We start from the raw sequence: 11945 nt of genomic DNA on the forward strand, positions 1-11945 counted from the left end.
TTACGCTTCAAACAATCCACAGGAAAGTGCGAGACTTTGGCACCATTTACTATGGTCGACAAGCTATCTATGCTGGGGATTGGAATATGACAAGCCACACTTTGGATCGCTCTCATGACGCTCCACTTTCACCGCTTGAGGAGACTGCATGGGATAATTTCTTCTCTGTGTCTTCTCTCTCTGATTGGATCTCTTTCATGCCTCTCCAGACTCTTCGCGTTTACATACTTGGCATAATAGACATGCTGATTCTACTTGGAGAGCTGGACATCTAGATCGTTTTTACGTTTCCCACTGTGGATGGTGGATTGATCCGAGAGTTAGAGGAGAGATAATAAACAATTCTATCATTTCAGATCATTTGCCTATAGTCTTCACCTTTAAATGTTTAACAGATTCAGCCTCTGTAAGAGGGCCTTTACCTTTCAAAATGAACGTAAGTTACTTTGGTAAAGAAAGGTTTGATAGCCAAATCACTCGGGCGTGGCTCTACGCTCGTCGTCAAACTCAGTGTCCTATTGATCAATGGGAAAAATGTTTGGCCACTGCAACACAAGTTTGTAAGCATTATGGGAGACATCAGGCTCGACTTCGTAGACAACAAGAATCATCTCTCAGTGAAATAAGAGTCTCTTCTCGCAGCTCTGCAGATTCAACCAAACGATGAACTTTTGCCTCCACTAATTAAGTCCATTGAGCTTCATCTCCGCTCGATTGAACACTTAAAGCTAGCAACGGCACGAGTGCATTCCAGACTCACGTGGTTGGATCTTGGAGACAGACCATCACATTATTTTTTCAAGTGTGTGAAAGAGAAGAGGCTGAAAGAGAGTGTGACAGCCATTACAGGGCCAGATGGCAGGGAGGTCACTGACGATGCGCAGATTGCCAGAATTATGGCTACGCACCTTGCTTCTATTGTGGGCTCTCGTCTTCCTGAGGCAACAAACTATGACAAGTGTGCCCTGTCACAACTTTGGAGCCTCTGGCACGTATTGTTTCCCCTCATGAGGCTGCTGTCATACAACGACCATTTTAGGTGAGGGAACTCCAGTATGTGGTTCATTCTATGGCCAAAGAAAAGATGCCTGGGCCAGATGGTGTGTTTTTGGATTTCTACCAGCACTTCTGGTCAGTTTGTGGCCATGATCTTACTGCTCTACTCAATCATTGTGTCCAGCAACGGCAGCTTCCACATTCTGTTAACTGCGGAGTTATAAAGCTAATTCCAAAGTCAGGAAATTGGTTATCTCCATCAGATTGGCGACCCTTAACAATGTTGTGGCCAAGGCTATGGCAATGCGCATCCGCTTCATTTTGGCTCGTGGAATTCACCCGCGTCAGTATGGATTTATCTATGGTCCCAATATTCACGAGGCTGTGCTGAACATGTTGATTTCTATTGACGATGCCCTTGCATCCAACCAATAGATCGCTCTCCTCAATCTTGATCTTGAGAAGGCCTATAACCGCATAAGCTGGAATTTTGTTCTCAAGGCGATGCAACAACTAGGTTTCGGATATGGCTTTTGTAACATGGTAGCTACCCTGCTCACGAATGCTACAGCAAATGTCTCCATAAATGGGCATCATTATGATAGGTTCCCGCCAAAGCGCTCAGTAAGGCAAGGTTGTCCCTTAGCGCCTTTACTCTTTGCACTAGTCACTGAGCCTCTCCTTCGGCAGGTTGATTTACATTTAGCTCGGGGCTTGCTTCAGGGATTGAGATTACCGGATGGAACGCAAGTTGCTTCGCAATTTTTTGTCGATGACAACTCTTCATTTTTGGTCACTAATCAGCAGAACGTTGAGGAATTTCTCTCTATCGTCTCAGAGTTTGCTGCACTATCTGATTTACGGATTAATTCAACCAAAAGCACTATACTATATCTTGGCTTGGGAGATCCACCGGAATGGTTAACTTCGTATGGCTATGCTGAAATACCTACAGGCACTATCTTTCATTACCTTGGTGTTCCGTTAGGTGCAAGAGTGACGATGCAGCAGCGGATGGATTGGAGTATGCAAAAGATTTGTGCTAAATTCCATAAATGGTGTGAGAAAGGCTTTCCGTCTTAGGACGGGCCACGGTTCTCAAGCACATAATGATCCCGTCAATTGTTTATGTGGCTAGAGTGCTTCCTATCCCCCAAAGGTGTTTGGCAAAGATTGACAAGATAGCGCAGGACTTTCTTTGGCGCGATCAGTGGCATTCTTTCTCTTGGCGGGTTGCGACTGCAGATCGGTGGTTTTGGGCTTGAGCAGTTGAAAACTAAAAACATTAGGCTGTATACCTAGATGAATCTAGGAACATTCCCAAATTCATCCTCAAAACACATAAACTCCATCACGCATAGGAGGGACTAGCTACTATGACATCCTCACTCTGCCCAACACTGGGTGTAAACCATAGTATAAAAGTATGCTCTCACACATACAAATCCACACACCCACACATACTTCAGCATCCATTTATAAAAACATTAGGCTTTGTTGTAAATGGCTTATGAGGTTGCATTCTCACCAGCCATGGGCCATTATTGCTCGGCACTTAATGGAGGAAGCTGGAGTGCTAGGTATTTCTCACGATATATCATGGCAAGAGGTACTTTTGTCCCCCTTTGCTTTCAAAATTCGCCATTCTGATATCCTTTCAAAGTTATTTGCTTCATGGCGCTCTAGTTTGAAGGACTGTGATTGGAAAGGTACACAAAGATTTGCTGCTGCAGATAGTTCACTTGGTCTGAATTTTTTGTTTAGTTGATAGGCTTACAATAATCATTTAGCTCCTATTCAACTACATCCAAGGATGGCCCGCCGCCTGTGCACCCGTGGATTAGTGAGATGGATTGATTTATGGGATTGTGGAAGATGGAGGTGGATGGATTGCAATAGTATTGCTGCTCAGTTTATAGGCCAACCAGAGATCTAAGTGATTGGGTCACCTCCCTAGGCAAACAACTGTCACGGCTTCGACTACATGATTTTTGTGATTGTATGATCTCTGATATGCCCTTAGGCTTCGAGATAAATGGAGGAAATATGCTCCTATGGATTCAGTTGATATTTGGGCAATGAGGCTGCGCAGAGTATGGTTAGATACTCCTTCCAACAAATGCAATTTTATGTTATGGCAGGTTCTAATTTGCAAATTACCAACCAAAGATAGACTATGTAAATGGAAAGATATCTCTCCAATTTGTCCTCTTTGCAAGGTCTGAATGGAATCTCACTTTCATCTTTTCTGGAGCTGTCTTATCACTAAGGCTATATGGAGACGTGTTCATAGTTGGTTTTCCGGCTCAAATCTGTGTTCCCTTTCAATGGAAAGTAGCTTTGCTTGGTGACAAGAGCACCATGACGGTCTTTGGGCAGTGTTGCTTCAATACATTTGGCAAACTCGTAATGACGTAATTTTTAGTCAACAAAAACTACTTCAAGATTTGTATCCAAAGATGCAAGAGCAGTTTTTAGAAGTACTCAGATTTTACTCCTGTAAGTCTCATGACTTAAAGATTGCTTATAGAGGGTTGAAAGACGCTGCTTGAGCTTTGACTATACTTTTCTTATTTTCATAATAACAAAATTTTCTCTCTTTGCAAAGAGAAAAAGAAAAAAAGAACGGGTCGTGAAAGTTCATATTTAGATGGCTCCTCGAGAATTAGGGCAGACGCGTCTTCTTCTGTGGTTGCTTCGAGTCTGCCATCGTGCTCATCAGGAGATTTAGGAAGTTTCGCATTGCAAATGTAGCGTGCTCTAAAACGCAGAAAGATGAATTATTAGTCCATATGGTGCAGCTTGACGTTTGGGGTTACGGTACCAAGATGGTGGAGGATTAACTCACGGAAGCTCTTTCCACGAAACACTTCCAATCTTAGGTGAGCCGCTCGCTAGGAAAAAGGATGCTGCGCAATCACAACTTTGTTTGCCGTACGAAATGTGAAGTAGAGATGGCGAAAACCCGCCAATCACAAGCGTGATCGCCCAATGAAATCGAGACAAGATCTTACCTCGATCGACCTTGGCCATGCTGCGGCATTGTGGAGGAAGCCGGCTCAAATTTGAGTATAAATTTCCAGATGACTCAAGAAGGAAACAAGACTCGTGCATGATGGCAGATACGATGGAGCTCCTGAAACGATCACCGCGAAATTAGCAAGAGCCGAAATCAATGAACACAATTAAGCTAGTGACGGGAAGAATTCCTTGAGACCTGTGAAAATTGTTGTGATACTCAATTATGTTAACGGCTACAACAATTCCTGTGACAACTCACAAGCACTTCACGAAACCAGAAATACGCTACGTTCCCCGAAAGCTTCACAAATAGCATGAAAGCACCCTGATATTGGAGAGAAAAAGAAGAAACGGACGGAGGAAAAAGAGAAAAGAGAGAGAACAGAGAGTCTTTAGCTCTGTCGAAGGCGGCAATGGCGCGTGTACATTGGGCGACCGGGGATCTTTGAAAAGGGCGTTGGGTAACGCCCATGGATCGCTCGTTGGCTTCCCCTGTGCGTTGGCAGCGCTCGACGTCGCGGTCTGCAGCCAGCGACACGTGGCCGTACAAAACCTTGGCGCGGAGATAAGGGGACCTATGACCCTAGGGACATCGGTGTGACCAAGTATAGCTACCTAGTTGATCCTGCTAGTAGTCATATGCTTGTCTCAAAGATTAAGCCATGCATGTGTGTAAGTATAATTTTCTTGTAGTGTGAAACTACCCATGGCTCATTAAATCAGTTATAGTTTCTTTGATGGTGCCTCGCTACTCGGACAACCGTAGTAATTCTAGAGCTAATACGTACACCGACTCTCGGCTTCCAAAAGGGACACATTTATTAGATAAAAGGCCGACGTGGGCTTGCCCGATGACACGGTGCCGACGTGGGCTTGCCCAATGACACGGTGAATCATGATAACTTCCCGAATCGCACAACCTCTGCGCTGGCGATGCTTCATTTAAATTTTTGCCCTATCAACTTTCAGTGGAAGGATAGAGGCCTACCATGGTGGTGACGAGTGATGGAGAATTAGGGTTCGATTCCAGAGAGGGAGCCGGAGACCACATCCAAGGAAAGCAGCAAGTGCGCAAATTACCCAATCTCGACATGATGAGGTAGTGACGATAAATAACAAAACTAGGCTTTTACAAGTTTGGTAATTGGAATGAGTATAATCTAAATCCCTTAACCACGATCCATTGGAGGGCAAGTTTGGTGCCGGCAACCGCGGTAATTCCAGCTCCAATAGCATATATCTAAGTTGTTGTAGTTAAAAAGCTCATAGTTGGATCTCAAGGCAGGGCGGGCAGTCTGCCTCTTTTGGTGTGCATTGGTCGTCCCGTCCTTTCTATCGGGATACACTCCTAGCCTTAGTTGGCTGGGACACAAGTTCGGTGATGTTACTTTGAAAAAAATAGAGTGCTCAAAGCAAGCCTACGCTCTGAATATATTAGCATGGAATAACGCGATAGGACTCTAGTCCTATTGTGTTGGACTTTGGGACCGGAGTAATGATTAATAGGCACAATTGGGGGCATTCGTATTTCATTGTCAGAGGTCAAATTCTTGGATTTATGAAAGACATTCAAACTACTGCAAAAGTATTTGCCAAGGATGTTTAAGAATGAATGTTGGGGGCTCGAAGACAATTAGATACCATCGTAGTCTCAACCTCATAAACGATGCCGACTAGGGATTGGCGGATGTTACTTTGATGATTCCGCCAGCACCTTATGAGAAATCAAAGTCTTTGGGTTCCGGGGGGAGTACGGTGGCAAGGCTGTAACTTAAAGAAATTCATGGAAGGGCACCACCAAGAGTGGAGCGTGCGGCTTAATTTGACTCAACATGAGGAAACTTACCTGGTCCAGACATATAAGTAAGGATTGACAGATTGAGAGCTCTTTCCTGATTCTATGGTTGGTGGTGCATGGCCGTTCTTAGTTGGTGGAGTGATTGGTCTAGTCAATTCCATTAACAAACGAGACCTCAGCTTGCTAACTAGTTACATGAAGGGTCCTCTTTGTGGGACTATGGCCGTCTAGGCCACGAAAGTTTGAGGCAATAACAGGTCAATGATGCCCTTAGATGTTATGGGTTGCACGCATGCTACACTGATGAATTCAACGAGTTTACCGCCTGGGCCGAGAGGCCCGAGTAATCTTCTAAAATTTATCCTAAAATTTCCTCATGATGGGGATAGAGCATTGCATCTTCAACAAGGAATTCCTAGTAGTAAGCACGAGTCATCATTATGACCCGCTTAGGGCTGCATTTCCAAATAGCCTGACCCGACAATGATGCCTCGTGGAGCGATAGCGTCCGAGTTCTAACGAGGCTCTCACATCTTCGGCACCCCTTTCAAGGGGATTGTGCTCGGTGTGTCTTAGAGGACGCCTCTCTAGACTACAATTTGTACGGCAAAGCCATGCGATTCTCAAGCTGGGCTCTTTCCTGTTCGCTCGTTGCTACTAGGGAAATCCTCGTTAGTTTCTTCTCCTCTACTTAGTGACATGCTTAAACTCAACGAGTAGCCTTGCTTGATCCGAGGTCCATGTCGTGAATGCAAGTCAAGAGACCTACGAGCTCGTTTCCATCGTGCATAGGCGACGCGAACAGTCCCCCCCTCCCTCGAGACAAACCACCCTCGTGGCGAGGCACTGCCCAATGCTGTCGTTCCGTTTCTACCAGACTAGACGCCTGCATCGGGCACCTTGCTCCAGAGAGGGGGCACGATGGCGAGGGCCGCACGAACGGCCAGCTCCGCTCCATCGACTGCCCCTCCTGTTCACAACAGGAGGAGGGGATGGGGGCACGGTGTGGTGCGGACGCTCGGGTAGGCATGCCCTTGGAGTGGCTGCGGGCACAAGTTGCGTTCAAAGACTCAATGATTCGCGGAATTCTGTAATTCACACTTCGTATTGCATTTCAATGCGTTCTTTATCATTGTGAGAGTCGAGATATCTGTTGTTGAGAGTCATTGCTTCGTGCGTCATGTCCTCTCGGAGGGAGGAGGCTCAGTCCGGCGTGTTTCTTTGGTGCCTCACACTCCCAAGGAAGAGGAAGGTTTAGCAATTGGCCCTGTTCTAGGGAGACGGAGGTGGGGCGGCCCTCGCGGACGTCCGTAGGCGAGGGAGGAGGGAAGAGAGAGAGAGAGAGAGAGAGAGAGAGAGAGAGAGAGAGAGAGAGTCCCCCTCCTTGTCTCATCGTTGCATGGCTAACAAGCCGCCTGGGCTGACACCTCGCCCTATTTCATTTGGTTCTGGCGAGGGGTCGGTGGCCATGCCTCCGTGCACGGCCCCTCGCATCGATGTTCCACAATTTGCATTGTTCCTCATGAACATGTATCAATTATCCTTCCGCAAGTTCACCTACACAAACCTTGTTACGACTTCTCCTTCCTCTAAATGATAAGGCTTAATGAACTTCTCACAATATTTCCGACCTCGCCGTGATCCGAAAACTTTATCGGACCATTCAATCGGTAGGAGCGATGGGCGGTGTTTACAAAGGGCAGGGACATAGTGAATGCGAGCCATCCAAGGCTAAATATAGGAGAGAGACCAATAGCTCGAACAAGTACGGCGAGGGAAAGATGAAATTGACTTTGAAAAGAGAGTTAAAGAGTCTTAGAATTGCTGGGAGGTAAGCAAACAGATGTCGCGGGCACGCTCTAGTCGGATGCAAAATGGCATGAGCTGGTCCACTACTCAAAGTAGGGCGCTTGTCAGCGTGGGTCAACACGGTGAGAAAGAGGGTGCTCTCGAAGGCCCGCCTATGCCATTGAGGAACAAGGCATGGGCCCATAGGTGGGCTCTATGTACCTATGCGCTCAACACGTTGGCGATCTGGGATTTCCATCCGACCCATCTTGAAACACGGACCAAGGAGTCTATAGAACACGTACGCTCCACATACGCGAGCCAATGTGGGTGGCAAACCCATGGAGGTGCAACAAACTTAACAGGTGGGATCCCCCTTGAGGGGTGCACCATCGATCGACGGTGATCTACTGTGAAAGGCTCAAGTGGAAGCGTATTTGCTGGAACCTGAAAGATGGTGAACTATGCCTGAGCAAGGCGAAGCCATAGAAAACTCTGGTGAAGGCTAGTAGCGATACTGACATGCAAATCGTTTGTTAGATGTGGTATGGGGGTGAAAGACTAATCGAACCATCTAGTAGCTGGTTATCTTTGAAGTTTCCCACAGGATAGCTGGAGTGCCTCGTAGTTTTATTGGGTAAAGCAAATGATTAGAGGCATCGGGGGTGCAACACCCTCGACCTATTCTCAAACTTTAAATAGGTGAGCATCCGCCGATGTTGCTCCGTTGAACCTTGGTGCGGAATGTAAGATCCAAGTGGGCCATTTTTGGTAAGCAGAATTGGTGATGCGGGATGAAGCGAGATCCAAGTTACGGTGCCAAACTGCATGCTAACCTAGATCCCACAAAGGGTATTGATTGATTAAGATAGTAGGACGGTAGTCATGGAAGTCAAAATCTGCTAAGGAGTGTGTAACAACTCACTTGCCGAATCAACTAGCCCCGAAAATGGATGGCACTGAAGTGTTCCAACCATCAGGGCGAGTGCGAGGCCCTGAGGAATAAGAGGGTGCAAGGGTCGTGGTGCAACTTTGAGCATGAGCTCGAGCGAGATGCCCCCCAGTGTAGAGCTTGGTGGTAGTAGCAAATACTCAAATGAGAACTTTGAGGAACAAAGTGGAGAAAGGTTCCATGTGAATAGCGATTGGACATGGGTTAGTTGATTCTAAGAGATGGGACAGTCCTGTGCCAAAGGGCGCAATGCAGGGGGTGCATGAAAAGGTACTTGGGTCAATATTCCCAAATCGAGACACGACAATGAATGATGACATGCCCAAATCTAGAGACGTCGACGGGGGCCTCGAGAAGAGTTCTCTTTTCTTTTTAATGGCCAGCCCACCCTAGTGGAATCGGATCACCAGGAGATAGAGTCAAGTGGCCGATAAAGCACTGCATGTCTCATGGTGTCCAGTGCACCCCCCATAGCCTGTGAAAATCCGGAGGAGTGATTGCTGATGGCACCCAGTCACACTCATAATTGCATTAGGTCTCCAAGGTGAATGACCTCTAGTCGATAGAGAAATGTAGGTAAGGGAAGTCAGCTTTTCCTATCATTGCAAAGCATAATTCACCAAGTGTTGGATTGTTCACCCACCAATAGGGAACATGAGCTAGGTTTAGACCGTCATGAGACAGATTAATTTTACCCTACTAATGAGCGGTGCCACAATAGTAATCCAACTTAGTAGGAGAGGAACCATGTATTCACATAATTGGTCATTGCGCTTGGTTGAAAAGCCAGTGGCGCGAAGCTACCATGTGTAGGATTATGACTGAATGCCTCTAAGTTAGAACCCCTGCTAGACCTCCCTGGTTGTAAGCCTACTGATAGTAGGGGCGCTCGTGCATCCCTGAGAGCATGTGTCAGGAGCCTCCCCTGAGGCAATGGAAGCAGTTGCCTCAGGGACTCCGTATGGCAATTCTAGACGACTTAAATATGTAGCCGGGTATTGTATTGTAAGTGGCAGAGTAGCCTTGCTACTAGGATCCACTAAGATTTAGCCCATCGCCACATCGATTTGTCCCCTCCCCCTGCCCGCATCCATGGGTGGGTTTCTCGTTAGCCGATGTCCCAGCTCACCTCGTGGATAGAGGGGGCTTTGTATTCTTGTCTAGTATGACCCACTAGTCGTGGCCGTCTCTTTCCTTCATCCGTGGATTGTTGGAATCGGTGTGTCGAGGAGCACATCTTGGAAGAGTCAATGTGCATGCCGAGGAGTGTGAACGACATGCCTCTAAAAGGGCAAGAAAGGTGGTGTTGAGAGGAAATCTTGTGATTTGGCCTTGGAGGTTCGCCCTCAACCGATCGTCCCTTGGAGGGAGAACGTTGAAAGGGGTCTTGAGATAGTGGACGAAGTTCGTCTTTATCTAAGGGCTGCATCATGCGATATGTTTGTGTGGTGCGGTCATACCATCTCTATTACACTTGATCCCATCAAAACTCTGAAGTTAAGCATGCTTGGGCTAGAATAGTATTGGGATGGGTGACCTCCTGAGAATTATGATGCACCCTCCTCTCTTTCGTTTTTATTTTTATATTTTTGGGATGACGGATCACTCGCCCCCACCCCTCTTCTCATTGTCTCGACCCCCCCACCCCTCGTCTCGTTGTCTCAGACCCCCACCCCCGTTTGGTCGTTTGCTCGTCCCCCCCGCATGTCATCTCGTCATTTCACCCCCCCATCCCTCGTCTCATCATCTCGATCACCACCCCCCTCTAGTCGTTTGGCAACCCCCGCTCCTCGTTTTGCCCCCCACCCCTCGTCTTATCATCTTGGCCCTCCACCCTTCTCTAGTTGGTTGGCCCCTCCTACCCGTCGTCTCATTGTTTCGCCTCTTCAAAAAAATAATTTAAAAAATCCATCAAGACAAATCAAACTAAACTCAGCGCATAGTAATAATTGTAATAAAGCTTTTATCATATTAGAAAGATTACAAAGAAGCCCCTACCAAGTGCATTTAATGCCCCTTTACAAAGTCATTGAATACATTCCAATCATTCTCATCTAAAGTATACTTATCGCTATTACACTCATAGGTGAGGTTTGCCAATGCAATTACGCTCTCAGTATTTATCATGTCAAGGTCTGTAAGGTCATATGTGAAGCATCTTGAACCTTTTGCCTTTTGATACCACCCAAGCTGGACTTCTACTCCAAAAGGTTTATCTAAAAGGTTGAACCCTCTTTTATATTCCACATACCCCCCACCAACCTTTCTCCTCATTTTTTGAACTCGTCCAAGGTACCATATAGCTTGTGTTTTCTTTTTTTGCAAAGATCTTGGATTGCATTTCCTTTTTCTTTTCCTTGTTTTGTGTTCTTCATGAAAAAATATGGAACAATCGGAACCTATTCCAAATAGGTTCTCATTTGATGTAGCAAGAGGTATATCTTCCTTAGAGTAGTATACTCCTTGGCGACTTCATATTCTCACCCTTTGGCTTCATATGCAAACTTTCACACCTTTCTTGAGCACTTTTTAGTCCCTTCTTCAATGCTTCGATGACTTTATCATCAGTTGACACACACTCATAGTCCCCTAGATTAGCTTCTTGCATGTTCTCTTTGAGATTCAATTCTCTCCAGACATGTTCTTGCTTCTTATGTGCCCTTGTAAATAGAGGACTATCCTCTTTGCATTCAAAGTGTGCAAGCCTATTCATACTACCTGCACTATGTAGCATATCCATCAAGTCAAATAAGTGCGTTCTTGTCCCACCATGCTTCCAATCTTGCTGAAGAAGATTTCAACTGCATCCGAACCTGTAAGATGTAAAGGACACCTTAGGCCTGGAAAAAATTCTCTAAAGTACTTGATCAGTAGGACCACAAAATGGCATGAGAGTTGCACATCTAAGAAAGCTTCCTTAGTTATGAAGTTTCTATTCAATGTATAGTTGGCATGATGAACAATCCAAGACCTCCAAATTTGAAAGAAAAAAAAGACTTTGCCTGCAAGATAGACTCGATCCACAAGATTCAAATGTGGAGATAAGAAGATGTCGATGTTGTCTCCAGCAATTTCAAGATAAGCTTGTGTTCCTAGCATGCTCCTCTCTTTTCTATGAATTCCATTGTTTGCCAATTCTCCCAAGCACCATTGCACTTGTCTATTGCATATTCTTTGAGCTCCAGCCCAATTTTAGCGGTCATCTCGCCTAATGTCTCCCTCCCTTAGCATATGCTTGTCGATAGAAAAAGCATCATACACAATAATGACATGATTTAAGGTGATCCAAACATTGCCAATAGCCAATTAACACTTAGGCTTGTCAAGAACATTGACTAACTTTTTTCCATTATGTACAAAATCTTGATCATGCAGCCCAAAAACTTGATT

The 11945-nt window shown here is 45.8% G+C and overlaps 1 non-coding gene and 2 pseudogenes across 1 annotated transcript; 2 read left to right on the plus strand and 1 right to left on the minus strand.

Annotated features, from left to right (window-relative positions):
* Positions 1 to 4629: 4629 nt before the first annotated feature.
* LOC147893895 (18S ribosomal RNA) lies at positions 4630 to 6302 on the plus strand (annotated as a pseudogene).
* Positions 6303 to 6827: 525 nt separating this feature from the next.
* On the minus strand, positions 6828 to 6980 carry LOC147893896 (5.8S ribosomal RNA). The gene has a single exon (XR_015542294.1). It is a non-coding gene; the product is annotated as a 5.8S ribosomal RNA (ribosomal RNA).
* Positions 6981 to 7883: 903 nt separating this feature from the next.
* Positions 7884 to 9116, plus strand: LOC147893897 (25S ribosomal RNA; annotated as a pseudogene).
* Positions 9117 to 11945: the final 2829 nt, after the last annotated feature.

Source organism: Dipteris shenzhenensis, chromosome 15 (assembly GCF_047967505.1).
Source record: "Dipteris shenzhenensis isolate YYH24624 ecotype China chromosome 15, Dip_SZ_1.0, whole genome shotgun sequence".
Taxonomy (NCBI): domain Eukaryota; kingdom Viridiplantae; phylum Streptophyta; class Polypodiopsida; order Gleicheniales; family Dipteridaceae; genus Dipteris; species Dipteris shenzhenensis.